This window comes from Phyllobates terribilis, unplaced genomic scaffold (genome assembly GCF_046119375.1).
Source record: "Phyllobates terribilis strain yellow unplaced genomic scaffold, ASM4611937v1 Scaffold_11__3_contigs__length_659146591, whole genome shotgun sequence".
NCBI lineage: Eukaryota > Metazoa > Chordata > Amphibia > Anura > Dendrobatidae > Phyllobates > Phyllobates terribilis.
The window spans coordinates 575900562-575916957 of NW_027362771.1; the positions used below are offsets into that span (position 1 = coordinate 575900562).

General features: G+C 47.1%; 4 non-coding genes across 4 annotated transcripts; all 4 read right to left on the reverse strand.

Moving 5' to 3' along the window:
* Window positions 1-2249: 2249 nt before the first annotated feature.
* Window positions 2250-2322, reverse strand: TRNAK-UUU (transfer RNA lysine (anticodon UUU)). The gene has a single exon. It is a non-coding gene; the product is annotated as a tRNA-Lys (tRNA).
* A 2002-nt stretch (window positions 2323-4324) lies between these two features.
* LOC141168068 (U4 spliceosomal RNA) lies at window positions 4325-4464 on the reverse strand. The gene has a single exon (XR_012251821.1). It is a non-coding gene; the product is annotated as a U4 spliceosomal RNA (small nuclear RNA).
* Window positions 4465-7754: 3290 nt separating this feature from the next.
* On the reverse strand, window positions 7755-7827 carry TRNAK-UUU (transfer RNA lysine (anticodon UUU)). Its single transcript has one exon. It is a non-coding gene; the product is annotated as a tRNA-Lys (tRNA).
* Window positions 7828-9000: 1173 nt separating this feature from the next.
* TRNAK-UUU (transfer RNA lysine (anticodon UUU)) lies at window positions 9001-9073 on the reverse strand. Its single transcript has one exon. It is a non-coding gene; the product is annotated as a tRNA-Lys (tRNA).
* Window positions 9074-16396: the final 7323 nt, after the last annotated feature.

A 16396-nucleotide genomic window follows, 5' to 3' on the forward strand; every position in this document is an offset into this window, starting at 1 on the left:
CCATAAGACTTAACGATTGAATTGGAGGGAGGACGCCATCAGGGACTTGTAATGACTTGTGGATGGGACAGGATGATATCAGGGACTTATAATAAACTGGAGAGTGAGGTCGGACGCTATCAGGGACTTGTAATGACTTGGGGGTAGGGGAGGATGATATTAGAGACTTATAATAAACTGGAGAGTGAGGACGGACGCTAGTGTAGCACCCAGAGGGTTCGGTCGCTACAGATGTATTGCATCTCACCCAGATGTGCGATATCTCACTCTCAGGTAAGGATGGAGTATGGCTCAGGACCCTGACACCTGCATGCATTACACCACATTTCCGGGGGACAGGGCGACAATGCTCCCACGGGAGAGCACAATTGTCCCTGATCCCTGGCAGGAGTGGGGAGGGGTCACCTAGGAAAGGGGGAACCCTGTGGTGTGTGGGTGGAGAGTGCAGATCTTGGGTGCACTGAGTAGGAGTATAAAGAGGGGAGCCATCTTAGGAAGTGTGTTCAGTCAGAGGGGAGCACTGACAGAGAAGGGCTCTGTGGAGCTCTGCTCCAGGAGGCGAGCCTAGCCTGAGAGGCCCAAGACTGAGAAGAGAAAGAGCAGAGATGAGAGGGAGCAGGAAAGGCTCCAGGAGAAGAAGGGACCCCAGAGGTACGGGCCATGCAGCAAGCCGGCCGTACGCCCGCCGCTACCTGGAGGTAGGGGGGTCAGGCCAAGACAGGGAACCGGTTCCCTTAACTAGTGGAGGCAGAAACCACACTCAGCTAGTCACCGGAGGCTGTGGCATTGCATGTGTCACAGCCCCTCACAGTCCACGCTAGGAAGGGACCACATAGGGTCCAGGGAACGGAACACACGTCGCCCGCCAAGACCCGAGGCAGCTGGACAGAAGCGGTGTAAGGTGTGAAGCACGAAGAGCCAGAGAAAGGACACATGAAGGGGGTCCTGATAAGTACTCCAAAGATATCTGGGAGTCGGCCGAGCCCCTCACTTGGCGAACACAGTATGACGCGGGAGATTATGACCGGCCGTAATAATCTGGATTAACAACTATGAGTAAAGACCCTGGACTGCACTGCAAAGACTCTGAGTCGTTTCTGCTGCGCCCTTGCACCACAACTCTCATCATCCACTCACGCTGCCCTGAGGCAATACTCTTCCTGTGGGGAGTCACACCATCTAGCTGCACACCTCATCAGCCTCAGTGGCCTGCCCAGCAGCGGCGGTTCCTCCTAACCGCAATCCACAGGTGGCGTAGTCGGACATTTAATAATCATAAAAAACACATTAATACACTGCCACTGGTTTGACCACTCTGAGCCACGGGACTGGGTCACCGCCACGGTGACTACAACCCCCAGCATCCACTAAAAGGCCCAGTTCTGGGTTCCCCACACGGCCCAGGGGGCGCGTCACTATCAGGGACTTATATTGAATTGGGAGAAAAAGGAGGAGGACGTCATCAAGGACTTTTAATGAATTAGTTGGTTAGAGAAGATGCTATACAGGGACTTATAATGAATTGACGTTGGGGAGGATACCCAAACGGACTTATAACGGATTGGGGTCTGGGAGTGGACACTATCAGGGATATATTATGAACTAGGGGTGGAAGAGGACACTATACAGGGAGCTGTAATCAATTGTGGGTGGGAGAGGCTGCTATCAGAGGCTTATAATGATTTGGGGGATGGGGAGGGACTTATAGTGATAAGAACTAAAAATAGTGACTGAAAACCACCATACTATAAACACATAATTGTAAATTTCCCCCAAAATTAAATTTGGGGGGAGGGGGGGATTCTAATTCCTCTTACTGTGGCTTTGCTTTTAATTTTGATTACGGTTATACCAGGAACACATGATTAAACCAATACTCACCTAAAACCGCCATCCCGTGACCACATTATATTGTCAAATAGTGACTGATTACTTCCATACCAAGACCATATAATAACACCAAATAGGGACTGAATACCGCCATATAGTCCCTCTATACAGACTGTCCACAAGTTCCTACTACGTGGAATATGTAAGGAGCCCTCACTTATGTTCTAGCACATTACATTATCAGTGATCGCTTGTTGTTGGCGACAAGAGAGCAGCTAAGGAAAACATGGTCACCACTTAAGACTGTCCAAAATCAAAAGAGTTATGGTAACCATGATTTTTTCCTGAATTGTCTCCATCATTAGTCCTTCTCTAGGTCTCTTATATCCTTATGAAATAACCTCTTTGTTAAAAGCTTCTGCCTGAACAGGGACTTGAACCCTGGACCCTCAGATTAAAAGTCTGATGCTCTACCGACTGAGCTATCCGGGCTTCTGTACATGATCGCTGACACAATGATTTTCTGCTGCAGCTGTGGGCCGTCTGCTCCTCCTTTCTGGTTACATAGTATCACACACACACTTTCTCCTACAACTATCTGCTTTCTGCTTTTCTTTCCAATTACACAGTATCACCACCTGTGCACACATTCTGACACAATGACTTTCTCCTGAATTATCGGCCATCTGCTCCTCTTTTCGGGTTACACATTATCACCACTTCCAACTATTCATACTGTCCATTGGTTTCCACGTGCTGGAAAACAAATTCACTTCTGTATTCCAGACTTGTCCAGCAATGCAGAGATGATCTCATAAGACATAACGTTTGAATTGGGGAGAGGACATCATCAGGGACTTATAATGACTTGGGCGGTGGGAGAGGATGACATCAGGGACTGGACAAAGTCACCTGTGGCAAGTTAAAGGCGTGGGCAATATGAAAATCACACCTGAAACCAGATAAAAAAGAAGAGAAGACGTTGACTCAATCTTTACATTGTATATCTGTGTGTGCCATACTAAGCATGGAGAACAGAAAGAGGAGACGAGAACTGTCTGAGGACTTGAGGACCAAAATTGTTGAAAAATATCAACAATTTCAAGGTTACAAGTCAATCTTGAGAGATCTTGATGTTCCTTTGTCCACGGTGCACAACATAATCAAGAAGTTTACAACCCATAGCACTGTAGCTAATCTCCCTGGACGTGTACGGCAGAGAAAAATTGCTGAAAGGTTGCAACGCAGGATAGTCCTGGGAAAAGGAGCCCCAGTCAGGTTCCAAAGAAATTCAAGCTGTCCTGCAAGCTGAGGGTGTATCAGTGTCAGCGCGAGCTATCCACCGACATTTGAATGAAATGAAACGCTATGGTGGGAGATCCAGGAGGACTCCCCTGCTGACCTAGAGACATAAAAAAGCTAGACCAAATAGTACGCGAGTAAGCCAAAATCCTTCTGGGAAAGCATTTTATGAATGAGACCAAAATAGAGCTTTTTGGTAAAGCACATCATTCTACTGTTTACCGAAAACAGAATGAGACCTACAAAGAAAACAACACAGTGCCTAGAGTCAAATATGGTGGAGGTTCAAAGATGTTTTGGGGTTGTTTTGCTGCCTCTGGAACTGGGTGATTTACTGTGTGCAAGGTATTATGGAATCTGAGGATTACCAAAGGATTTTGGGTCACAATGTATTGCCCGGTGTCAGAAAGCCGGGATTGCATCCTAGGTCATGGGTCTTCCAGCAGGACAATGATCCCAAACATACTTCAAGAAACCCCCAGAAATGAATGGAAACAAAGTGTTGGAGAGTTCTGAAGTGGTCAGTAATGAGTCCGGATCTAGATCCCATTGATCACCTGTGGAGAGATCTTACAATTGCTGTTGGGAGAAGACGCCTTCACATATGAGAGACCTGGAGCAATTTGCAAAAGAAGAGTCCAAGATTCCAGGTGAGAGGTGTAAGAAGCTGATGGTTATAGGAAGCGACAGATTGCAGATATTTATTCCAAAGGGTGAAACCAAATATTAAGTTGAAGGCGCCAACAATTTTGTCCGACCCATTATTGGGGTTTTGTGTAAAATTATGTCCAATTTGCCTTTTCTTCTCTGTTTTTTTTTGCGTTGTTCCAACACTCACAAAGGAAACAAACACGTGTAGAACAAAACACGGGGAATTATAATAATGTTCTGAGAAATACTGCAGCTTCTGGAACAATTTCAAGGGTGCCGACACCCTAGCCATACCATGACTACATGATAACACAAAAATATATAACATGACTATATGGAGAAATCTCCGGGGAAGCAGCTGACTAGATAGTAATCCTGTAATTGATCCCGCACGTTTCTTTGCTGATTCTCTTGTCCTCAGGGAAGTGAAATGTTACTTATAATTCTCAGCCCGACACATGTAACATACGGCTCCAATACAACTGTATACACATAATTATCTCCCATAAGCACTTCTTTTAATACTAACACCATTATTCAGTCTCCTGGGAGACTGTCAAAAATTGCCATGCTGACTGTATTACGAGCCGTCATGGCGGGGTATTGGGAAAAGTTTTCAACTAGCAATAATCACGCCTCGGATAAACCTCATGGGCTATGATACTGCCACTGCGCAAAGCTGGAGGCCATCTGTGAGGAGCTGCGGCCTCCGGATCTGGGGCTCTGTCTACACTGAGGAGAGACAAAGTCATTAGGGGGCTGTGGGAGCAAAGGATTCTGGGAGTGGATATGCTAGTAACGCCCCTCCCTTAAATCTGTAATGGAAGAAAGAAAAGCCCCCCAGGCTGGGGGAGGGGAGAGGGTTTATCCTCCATCTGACTGCTCTTCAATAACTGAATACCGCCATACCATCACCACATAATAACACCAGATAGTGACTGAATACCGTCATATCATCACCACATAACACCAGATAGTGACTGAATACCGCCATACCATCACCACATAACAACACCAGATAGTGACTGAATACCGCCGTACCATCACCACATAATAACAGTAAATAGTGACTGAATACCGCCATACCATCACCACATAATAACACCAGAAAGTGACTGAATACCGCCATACCATCACCACATAATAGCACTAAATAGTGACTGAATACCGCCATACCATCACCACATAATAACACCAGATAGTGACTGAATACCGCCATACCATCACCACATAATAACACTAAATAGTGACTGAATACCGCCATACCATCACTACATAATAACACCAGATAGTGACTGAATACCGCCATAGTATAACTATATCACACCAGATAGTGTCTGAATACCGCCATACTATCACCACATAATAACTCCAAATAGTGACTGAATGCCGCCATACAATCACCACATAATAACACCAGATAGTGACTGAATACCGCCATACTATCACCACATAATAACTCCAAATAGTGACTGAATACCGCCATACCATCACCACATAATAACACTAAATAGTGACTGAATACCGCCATACCATCACTACATAATAACACCAGATAGTGACTGAATACCGCCATAGTATAACTATATCACACCAGATAGTGACTGAATACCGCCATACCATCACCACATAATAACACCAAATAGTGACTGAATGCCGCCTAAGGCTATGTGCCCATGATGCAGAATGCTCCGGATTTTTTCCTGAGCGTTTCTGCATCTCCCTGGCAGAAAAAACGCATGCGGATTGTACATGCGGATTGTACATGCGGATTGTACATGGGGATTGTACATGGGGATTGTACATGTGGATTGTGCATGCGGATTGTACATGTGGATTGTACATGTGGATTGTACATGTGGATTGTACATGCGGATTGTACATGGGGATTGTGCATGCAGATGGTGCATGCGGATTCTACGTGCGGATTGTGCATGCGGATTCTACATGTGGATTGTGCATGCGGATTGTACATGTGGATTGTGCATGCGGATTGTGCATGCGGATTGTACATGCGGATTGTGCATGCGGATTGTACATGCGGATTGTACATGCGGATTGTACATGCGGATTGTACATGCGGATTGTACATGTGGATTGTACATGCGGATTGTGCATGCGGATTGTACAGGCGGATTGTGCATGCGGATTGTACAGGCGGATTGTACATGCGGATTGTGCATGCGGATTGTACATGAGGATTGTACAGGTGGATTGTGCATGCGGATTGTGCATGCGGATTGTGCATGCGGATTGTACATGAGGATTGTACATGCGGATTGGACAGGCGGATTGTACAGGCGGATTGTACAGGCGGATTGTACATGTGGATTGTACATGTGTTTTTCCTGCCAGGGACATGCGGATGTGGAGCGTTCTTCACATGCATTTCCTCATGCGGGTTGTCATGCGCTTTCCAGGTGATTTTGGTCAGAGGTTTATGACCCCAAGGCTATAGGGTCTAGGAGAGGGGGAAAGACAAAAAACACGGGCGCAGATCTAAGTGCAGATAATTTAGTACAACTCTTTTTTTTTATATATTCTTTTTTAGAAGCTGATTTGCTCACCTTTGATGTAGCTTGTGGTATAGCGTATCGACCTATTAGGTCTGACTGAGATGCCTTGTCTCCTTGATGTGCAGCTATAGTCTGGAGACAACGGATCTCTCAGCCAGGAGACCGTGGAATGAAGATCAGGAAAAAATAAAAAGATTCATCCAGTCTATTCAGCGCTCCGAAACGACAGGCACCAGGTAGAAGTATTATAGATCTTCAGAAATTTACTTAGGATAAAAATCATCACAAAACGATACATAGAACAACGCGTTTCAGCTATAGATTTATACATATATATTGCAATATCTCACCTGAGGAAGGCTATTTTGTATAAATATATAGCCGAAACGCGTTGTTCTATGTATCGTTTTGTGATGATTTTTATCCTAAGTAAATTTCTGAAGATCTATAATACTTCTACCTGGTGCCTGTCGTTTGGGAGCGCTGAATAGACTGGATGAATCTTTTTATTTTTTCCTGATTTCCAAGCGATTTTAGCATCACTTGGAAAGTGCTTGACAACTTGGTCACACTATATAAATCCATGCAGCCGGCGTAGATTTATATAGTGTGCCCGTAAAAGAATGGTAAAAATAAATATATACTTACCTTCTGATGGCCCCCGGAGTCCTTGTCCTGCCATGACGTCACCGCAGGTCCTTTTAGTCTACCGTGAGCTGCCGGCATGCCAGGACAAGGACTCCGGGGGTCATCAGAAGGTAAGTATAATGTTTATTTTTTATTTTATTATATTTTTTACAGATACTATGGTACCTGGGTCTGGATGAGAGTCTCCTCTTCTCCAAACCCGGGTAACATCCGCACATTGAACCGCATGGAATCCGCATGTACAGATGCAGTGATGCAGATATCTTGCGGTCCAATGCGAGTCAATGGCGGCGAAAACGCCACAATTCCGCAAAATAATTGGTAGTGCTGTGGATTTTTCCGCAATGATAATCCGCAGCTGAATTTCCGCAGCATGTGCACAGCACATGGGGATTATCATTGGAGAACATGGCAGACCTTCTACCAAGCGTTTTTTAAGCATTTCTGCAGCGGAAAAGGTTAAAAAACACATAGTGGGCACAGAGCCATAGTATAACTATATCACACCAAATAGTGACTGAACACCGCTATACTATCACCACATAATAACTCCAAATAGTGACTGAACACCGCTATACTATCACCACATAATAACTCCAAATAGTGACTGAATACCGCCATACCATCACCACATAATAGCAATTTCTGGGGTCGGCTTCTTGAACTATTTATTCATTCCTTAAAGCAACAATGTAACAAACAGTACATGTGACCTTATCCTCCATACTGTGCCTGTGTTCACAAATCTGTATCTGTCCAAAGAAATATTGTTTAAATATTCTTTAATTAAACTTTATTAACAGTTTCCACCCAAACAGGGACTTGAACCCTGGACCCTCACATTAAAAGTCTGATGCTCTACCGACTGAGCTATCCGGGCTTCTGTACATGATCACTGACACAATGACTTTCTCCTGTATTATCGGCCGTCTGCTCCTCCTTTCTGGTTACAGACTATCACCATTCACCACTATACGTTCTGTCCATTGGTTTCTACGTCCTGGAAGGGAACCGTCTCTTCTGTATTCCAGACCTGTCCAGCAATGCAGAGATAATCCCATAAGAGGCAACGATTGAATAGGAGGGAGGACGCCATCAGGGACTTGTAATGACTTGTGGATGGGACAGGATGATATTAGAGACTTATAATAAACTGGAGAGTGAGGACGGACGCTATCAGGGACTTATATTGAATTGGGAGAAAAAGGAGGAGGACGTCATCATGGACTTTTAATGAATTAGTTGGTTAGAGAAGATGCTATACAGGGACTTATTATGAATTGTGGGACAGGGGAGCACACTATTAGGGACTTATAATGAATTGACATTGGGGAGGATACCCAAAGGGACTTATAACGGATTGGGGGCTGGGAGTGGACACTATCAGGGATATATTATAAACTAGGGGTGGAAGAGGACACTATACAGGGAGCTGTAATCAATTGTGGGTGGGAGAGGCTGCTATCAGAGGCTTATAATGATTTGGGGGATAGGCAGGGACTTATAGTGGTAAGAACTACAAATAGTGACTGAAAACCACCATACTATAAACACATAATTGTAAATTCCCCCCAAAATTAAATTGGTGGGGGGGATTCTAATTCCTCTTACTGTGGCTTTGCTTTTAATTTTGATTACGGTTATACCAGGAACACATAATTAAACCAATACTCACCTAAAACCGCCATCCCGTGACAATATATTGTCAAATAGTGACTGATTACTTCCATACCAAGACCACATAATAACACCAAATAGGGACTGAATACCGCCATATAGTCCCTCTATACAGACTGTCCACATGTTTCTACTACGTGGAATATGTAACGAGCCCTCACTTATGTTCTAGTACATTACATTACCAGTGATTGCCTGTTGTTGGCGCCAAGAGAGCAGCTAAGGAGAACATGGTCACCACTTAAGACTGTCCAAAATCAAAAGAATTCTGCTAACAATGATATTTTCCTGAACAGTCTCCATCATTTGTCCTTCTCTAGGTCTCTTATATCCTTATGAAATGACATTTATTGTTTTCCTCTTTGTTAAAAGCTTCCGCCTGAACAGGGACTTGAACCCTGGACCCTCAGATTAAAAGTCTGATGCTCTACCGACTGAGCTATCCGGGCTTCTGTACATGATCACTGACACAATGATTTTCTGCTGCAGCTGTCGGCCGTCTGCTCCTCCTTTCTGGTTACATAGTATCACACACACACTTTCTCCTACAACTATCTGCTTTCTGCTTTTCTTTCCAGTTACACAGTATCACCACCTGTGCACACATTCAGACACAATGACTTTCTTCTGAATTATTGGCCATCTGCTCCTCTTTTCGGGTTACACACTATCACCACTTCCAACTATTCATACTGTCCATTGGTTTCCACGTGCTGAAAAAAAAATTCACTTCTGTATTCCAGACATGTCCAGCAATGCAGAGATGATCTCATAAGACATAACATTTGAATTGGGGAGAGGACATCATCAGGGACTTATAATGACTTGGGCGGTGGGAGAGGATGATATCAGGGACTGGACAAAGTCACTTGTGGCAAGTTAAAGGCGTGGGCAATATGAAAATCACAGCTGAAACCAGATAAAAAAAAAAAAGAGACGACGTTGACTCAATCTTTACATTGTGTATCTGTGTGTGCCATACTAAGCATGGAGAACAGAAAAAGGAGACGAGAACTGTCTGAGGACTTGAGGATCAAAATTGTTGAAAAATATCAACAATTTCAAGGTTACAAGTCCATCTTCAGAGATCTTGATGTTCCTTTGTCCACGGTGCACAACATAATCAAGAAGTTTACAACCCATAGCACTGTAGCTAATCTCCCTGGATGTGTACGGCAGAGAAAAATTGTTGAAAGGTTGCAACGCAGGATAGTCCTGGCAAAAGGAGCCCCAGTCAGGTTCCAAAGAAATTCAAGCTGTCCTGCAAGCTGAGGGTGTATCAGTGTCAGCGCGAGCTATCCACTGACATTTGAATGAAATGAACCGCTATGGTGGGAGATCCAGGAGGACTCCCCTGCTGACCTAGAGACATAAAAAAGCTAGACCAAATAGTACGCGAGTAAGACAAAATCCTTCTGGGAAAGCATTTTATGGATGAGACCAAGATAGAGCTTTTTGGTAAAGCACATAATTCTACTGTTTACCAAAAACAGAATGAGACGTACAAAGAAATCAACACAGTACTTAGAGTCAAATATGGTGGAGGTTCAAAGATGTTTTGGGGTTGTTTTGCTGCCTCTGGAACTGGGTGATTTATTGTGTGCAAGGTATTATGGAATCTGAGGATTTTGGGTCACAATGTATTGCCCGGTGTCAGAAAGCCGGGATTGCATCCTAGGTCATGGGTCTTCCAGCAGGACAATGATCCCAAACATACTTCAAGAAGCCCCCAGAAATGGATGGAAACAAAGCGTTGGAGAGTTCTGAAGTGGTCAGTAATGAGTCCGGATCTAGATCCCATTGATCACCTGTGGAGAGATCTTACAATTGCTGTTGGGAGAAGACGCCTTCACATATGAGAGACCTGGAGCAATTTGCAAAAGAAGAGTCCAAGATTCCAGGTCAGAGGTGTAAGAAGCTGATGGTTATAGGAACCGACTTGTCAGGAATATTATAAAATATTGATATCAGTGACAGCTTAACAGAATATTAGCCCTTCTCCCATGCCCTCTGCTGTAGTGTTTGTCCAGAGATGACAATCATACAGTGTCTAATGCAAATTATCACCACTTGTCAGCACCGAGCTGTCCCATTTTCCTTCTGCCAGCACAAAGCCCGAATTAACGCAGGACTGATAAATAGTTATTCACACACGGCCAGGGAAGAAGTGTGAAAACTTCGTTAGGGAACCAAGCCTCTTGTCTCTGAGAGAGCAGGGGGTAATTACTATGCGAGCTTGCGCTAATTTACATGTAACTGTTGGAGACCAGTTCCCCAGCTTCAAAGGGGAATTTGCAGACATGATGACTCCGATATTAGATATGAAATAATATGAGTTCTATAGGTCCGACAATAACGGGACCCATATGTGGAGTAAGCAAATCAGCCCTGGAATATGCAGGTATTTTTCCACGGCCGTAACCAACATCGGGGGGCCGTAGTGCAAGAACCCCGGAATAGCAGACTGCAGCGATGTGATGTGTAATATCAAAAGAAAGATAAAATCATGAGGGAAAATATGGCGTAGTTTGCGAACTTCTGCGATTAACGAGCGATGTGTTATCGCAAAAGTCAGCATTTCTAATAAAAATCTACAGGCTGAAGACCGGCCCACATGATGTCACCGCAAGGGGCGTGTGGCCAGATCTCTCCTTAGGTATAAATTAATCTATGGGGAAGACAGAAGTACTCATTGCTGGGGGGAATACGAATTATACGCAAAGGGTCCTGTTCAATAACAGCAATCTGGAGAACCCCCCCTCCCACTATATTGAATCGTCTCCGCGATCGTGTAGTGTAAGTAATTTTCACTCTTTACCCTGTTTATTTTGTGTAACTGTTTATGTATTTTAATGCCCCCTTTGTAACATCCTTGTATATATTTTTCCTAAACACTGCCTCCCTTTTGGATTAAATATAAAATTTAATAGTTCTGTTTCTTTTGTTCTGTAATCGTTCTCCTCCCCGAAGCCATAAACGCTACCGGGTTGGTTCCTGACCCGATACAAGTCCATTAATACCGGGCTGTATCAAACCAGAACTGGTGGCAGCATACCATCTGGAGGATTTGAGGAAGGCTGGCAGTGACGGTCGGAGGTGTGGATATATATTACTGGCGCAGCCAGGGAAATATATATATACCGCCCTCACTGCAGAGGGCCTCAAATACCCAGTGGGCTACAGGACGGCCTCTCCGGCGACCACTCGCTCTAGGTGCAGTACCTTGACTGACCTGAGAGGCGAGGGGGCGCCAGAGAGTTGTGCCTGTATTGTGGCGTCACGGATTGGTGACGTGTAAGGGACAACACACCCCAGTGTCTTCCCCCGCTGGTGGCAGCTTCCTGGCACTACTTACTCTAGGTGCAGTGCCTTGACTGACCTGAGAGGCATGGGGGCGCCAGAGAGCTGCACTCACCGGCCGGCAAGTTTTCCTGACAAATTGGTGGCAAGCGGTGGGATATTACAGAACATCAGTGGCTGGATTGAGCAATCATTCCTGTCACTGAAAACTTGCATGATTCTTGCGAGAATTCTGTGCAGAGTTTTAAGAAATCAGACTCAGTGTTTTAATATTTTTTATCTGGGACATTACTATACGTGTAGCAGTTGCATCCCCTCCCTTCTCTTGTTTTTCTATCCTATCTTTTATTTGGCAAACAATGGCTACACATGGAGAGCCCTGGTATCAACAGCAGACGAAGCCCACTCTCATCGCCCTCTGTGAGCTGAGGCAGATTGACCACACGGGCAAAAACAAGGCCCAAATGATTGCTGAACTGTTACAAGGTGCCGCAGAGCCCGTCCGACAGCAAAGCCCTGATGATGGGGCGGCCAGCCAAGGCCCGGATGGCGCTGCCGCAGGGGTCCCACCTGTGATTGCCAGCCATACCCGCAACCAGGGTAGTGTGGACCCCCTCCTGCAGATGGCCTTGGAGCAGCTCACCGCAGATGATCGTGATGGACGACTGCAGCTGATCCTGAAGTTCCAGGAGCGAGCAGAGCAACAAGCCCAAGCTGACCGAGAGGCTGCTGAGCGACAAGCCCAAGCTGACCGAGAGGAGCACCAGGCCCAAGCTGACCGAGAGGCCGAGAGAGCTGAGCGCCAGGCACAAGCTGACCGAGAGGCTGCTGAGCGCCATGCTCAAGCTGACCAAGAGGCTGCTGAGCGACAAGCTGACCGACAACTCCAGCTGGAGCTAGCCCGGATTCAGAAGGAGTCGCCCTCTACGCAGACCCGTGAGTCCAACGGTGCCAGCTGCTTTAAACCCCGTCCTGAGCACTTCCCTGTGATGGAAAATGATGGGGACTTGGACACATTTCTGCGAGGCTTTGAAAAGGCCTGCAGGCAGTATCAGCTGCCCATGGACCAGTGGGCCAGATATTTAACTCCAGGGCTCCGAGGAAAAGCCTTGGAGGTGTTTGCTTCCCTCCCTCGAGAACAAGATGGAGACTATGAGGCCGTCAAGCAGGCCTTGATAAAAAAGTACCAGCTGACTCCGGAGGTTTACCCGAAAAAGTTCAGAGCCCTCCAACGTGGACTACATGACACCTACAGCGATGTGGTAGGCGGGCTCAGAACCAACTTTGAGCAGTGGATCCAAGGACTGTCAGTCACCACCTTCAAGGACCTGAAGGATCTGATGGTGAAGGACCAGTTTTTTCATCTTTGCCCAGTGGAAGTGAGACAGTTTGTGCTTAACCGGGAGACGAAGGAAGCCGCCAAAGCAGCCCAGATTGCGGATACCTATGAGGCCAACCGCACACCAGAGGTGCGGAAGTCAGCCGCCACCAGCTGGAAAGGGGGTAAGCCGACAACCACCCCCAGTGTTCCAGCCCGCCGGCCCTCAGTGGGTCCTGCCCCTTCTTCCAGCACCTGGACTGCATTTGACTCCCGTAAGTGTTATACTTGTGACCAAACTGGTCACATCAGCCTTGTCTGCCCGGAGAGGCAGAAGATGAACCCCACACCTGAGACCCCAGGGCCTACTGCAGCCATTCTTTTTGTGGGTGGGGCGGTTGGCCGGGCCCGGGAGAACTTACAACCCATTACTGTGGGAAACACAGTCACTGTCGGCCTTAAGGACACTGGCGCAGAATGCACCCTGATCCGCCCTGAGTTTGTGTTACCAGAGGAACCAACATCGGGGGGCCGTAGTGCAAGAACCCCGGAATAGCAGACTGCAGCGATGTGATGTGTAATATCAAAAGAAAGATAAAATCATGAGGGAAAATATGGCGTAGTTTGCGAACTTCTGCGATTAACGAGCGATGTGTTATCGCAAAAGTCAGCATTTCTAATAAAAATCTACAGGCTGAAGACCGGCCCACATGATGTCACCGCAAGGGGCGTGTGGCCAGATCTCTCCTTAGGTATAAATTAATCTATGGGGAAGACAGAAGTACTCATTGCTGGGGGGAATACGAATTATACGCAAAGGGTCCTGTTCAATAACAGCAATCTGGAGAACCCCCCCTCCCACTATATTGAATCGTCTCCGCGATCGTGTAGTGTAAGTAATTTTCACTCTTTACCCTGTTTATTTTGTGTAACTGTTTATGTATTTTAATGCCCCCTTTGTAACATCCTTGTATATATTTTTCCTAAACACTGCCTCCCTTTTGGATTAAATATAAAATTTAATAGTTCTGTTTCTTTTGTTCTGTAATCGTTCTCCTCCCCGAAGCCATAAACGCTACCGGGTTGGTTCCTGACCCGATACAAGTCCATTAATACCGGGCTGTATCAAACCAGAACTGGTGGCAGCATACCATCTGGAGGATTTGAGGAAGGCTGGCAGTGACGGTCGGAGGTGTGGATATATATTACTGGCGCAGCCAGGGAAATATATATATACCGCCCTCACTGCAGAGGGCCTCAAATACCCAGTGGGCTACAGGACGGCCTCTCCGGCGACCACTCGCTCTAGGTGCAGTACCTTGACTGACCTGAGAGGCGAGGGGGCGCCAGAGAGTTGTGCCTGTATTGTGGCGTCACGGATTGGTGACGTGTAAGGGACAACACACCCCAGTGTCTTCCCCCGCTGGTGGCAGCTTCCTGGCACTACTTACTCTAGGTGCAGTGCCTTGACTGACCTGAGAGGCATGGGGGCGCCAGAGAGCTGCACTCACCGGCCGGCAAGTTTTCCTGACAAATTGGTGGCAAGCGGTGGGATATTACAGAACATCAGTGGCTGGATTGAGCAATCATTCCTGTCACTGAAAACTTGCATGATTCTTGCGAGAATTCTGTGCAGAGTTTTAAGAAATCAGACTCAGTGTTTTAATATTTTTTATCTGGGACATTACTATACGTGTAGCAGTTGCATCCCCTCCCTTCTCTTGTTTTTCTATCCTATCTTTTATTTGGCAAACAATGGCTACACATGGAGAGCCCTGGTATCAACAGCAGACGAAGCCCACTCTCATCGCCCTCTGTGAGCTGAGGCAGATTGACCACACGGGCAAAAACAAGGCCCAAATGATTGCTGAACTGTTACAAGGTGCCGCAGAGCCCGTCCGACAGCAAAGCCCTGATGATGGGGCGGCCAGCCAAGGCCCGGATGGCGCTGCCGCAGGGGTCCCACCTGTGATTGCCAGCCATACCCGCAACCAGGGTAGTGTGGACCCCCTCCTGCAGATGGCCTTGGAGCAGCTCACCGCAGATGATCGTGATGGACGACTGCAGCTGATCCTGAAGTTCCAGGAGCGAGCAGAGCAACAAGCCCAAGCTGACCGAGAGGCTGCTGAGCGACAAGCCCAAGCTGACCGAGAGGAGCACCAGGCCCAAGCTGACCGAGAGGCCGAGAGAGCTGAGCGCCAGGCACAAGCTGACCGAGAGGCTGCTGAGCGCCATGCTCAAGCTGACCAAGAGGCTGCTGAGCGACAAGCTGACCGACAACTCCAGCTGGAGCTAGCCCGGATTCAGAAGGAGTCGCCCTCTACGCAGACCCGTGAGTCCAACGGTGCCAGCTGCTTTAAACCCCGTCCTGAGCACTTCCCTGTGATGGAAAATGATGGGGACTTGGACACATTTCTGCGAGGCTTTGAAAAGGCCTGCAGGCAGTATCAGCTGCCCATGGACCAGTGGGCCAGATATTTAACTCCAGGGCTCCGAGGAAAAGCCTTGGAGGTGTTTGCTTCCCTCCCTCGAGAACAAGATGGAGACTATGAGGCCGTCAAGCAGGCCTTGATAAAAAAGTACCAGCTGACTCCGGAGGTTTACCCGAAAAAGTTCAGAGCCCTCCAACGTGGACTACATGACACCTACAGCGATGTGGTAGGCGGGCTCAGAACCAACTTTGAGCAGTGGATCCAAGGACTGTCAGTCACCACCTTCAAGGACCTGAAGGATCTGATGGTGAAGGACCAGTTTTTTCATCTTTGCCCAGTGGAAGTGAGACAGTTTGTGCTTAACCGGGAGACGAAGGAAGCCGCCAAAGCAGCCCAGATTGCGGATACCTATGAGGCCAACCGCACACCAGAGGTGCGGAAGTCAGCCGCCACCAGCTGGAAAGGGGGTAAGCCGACAACCACCCCCAGTGTTCCAGCCCGCCGGCCCTCAGTGGGTCCTGCCCCTTCTTCCAGCACCTGGACTGCATTTGACTCCCGTAAGTGTTATACTTGTGACCAAACTGGTCACATCAGCCTTGTCTGCCCGGAGAGGCAGAAGATGAACCCCACACCTGAGACCCCAGGGCCTACTGCAGCCATTCTTTTTGTGGGTGGGGCGGTTGGCCGGGCCCGGGAGAACTTACAACCCATTACTGTGGGAA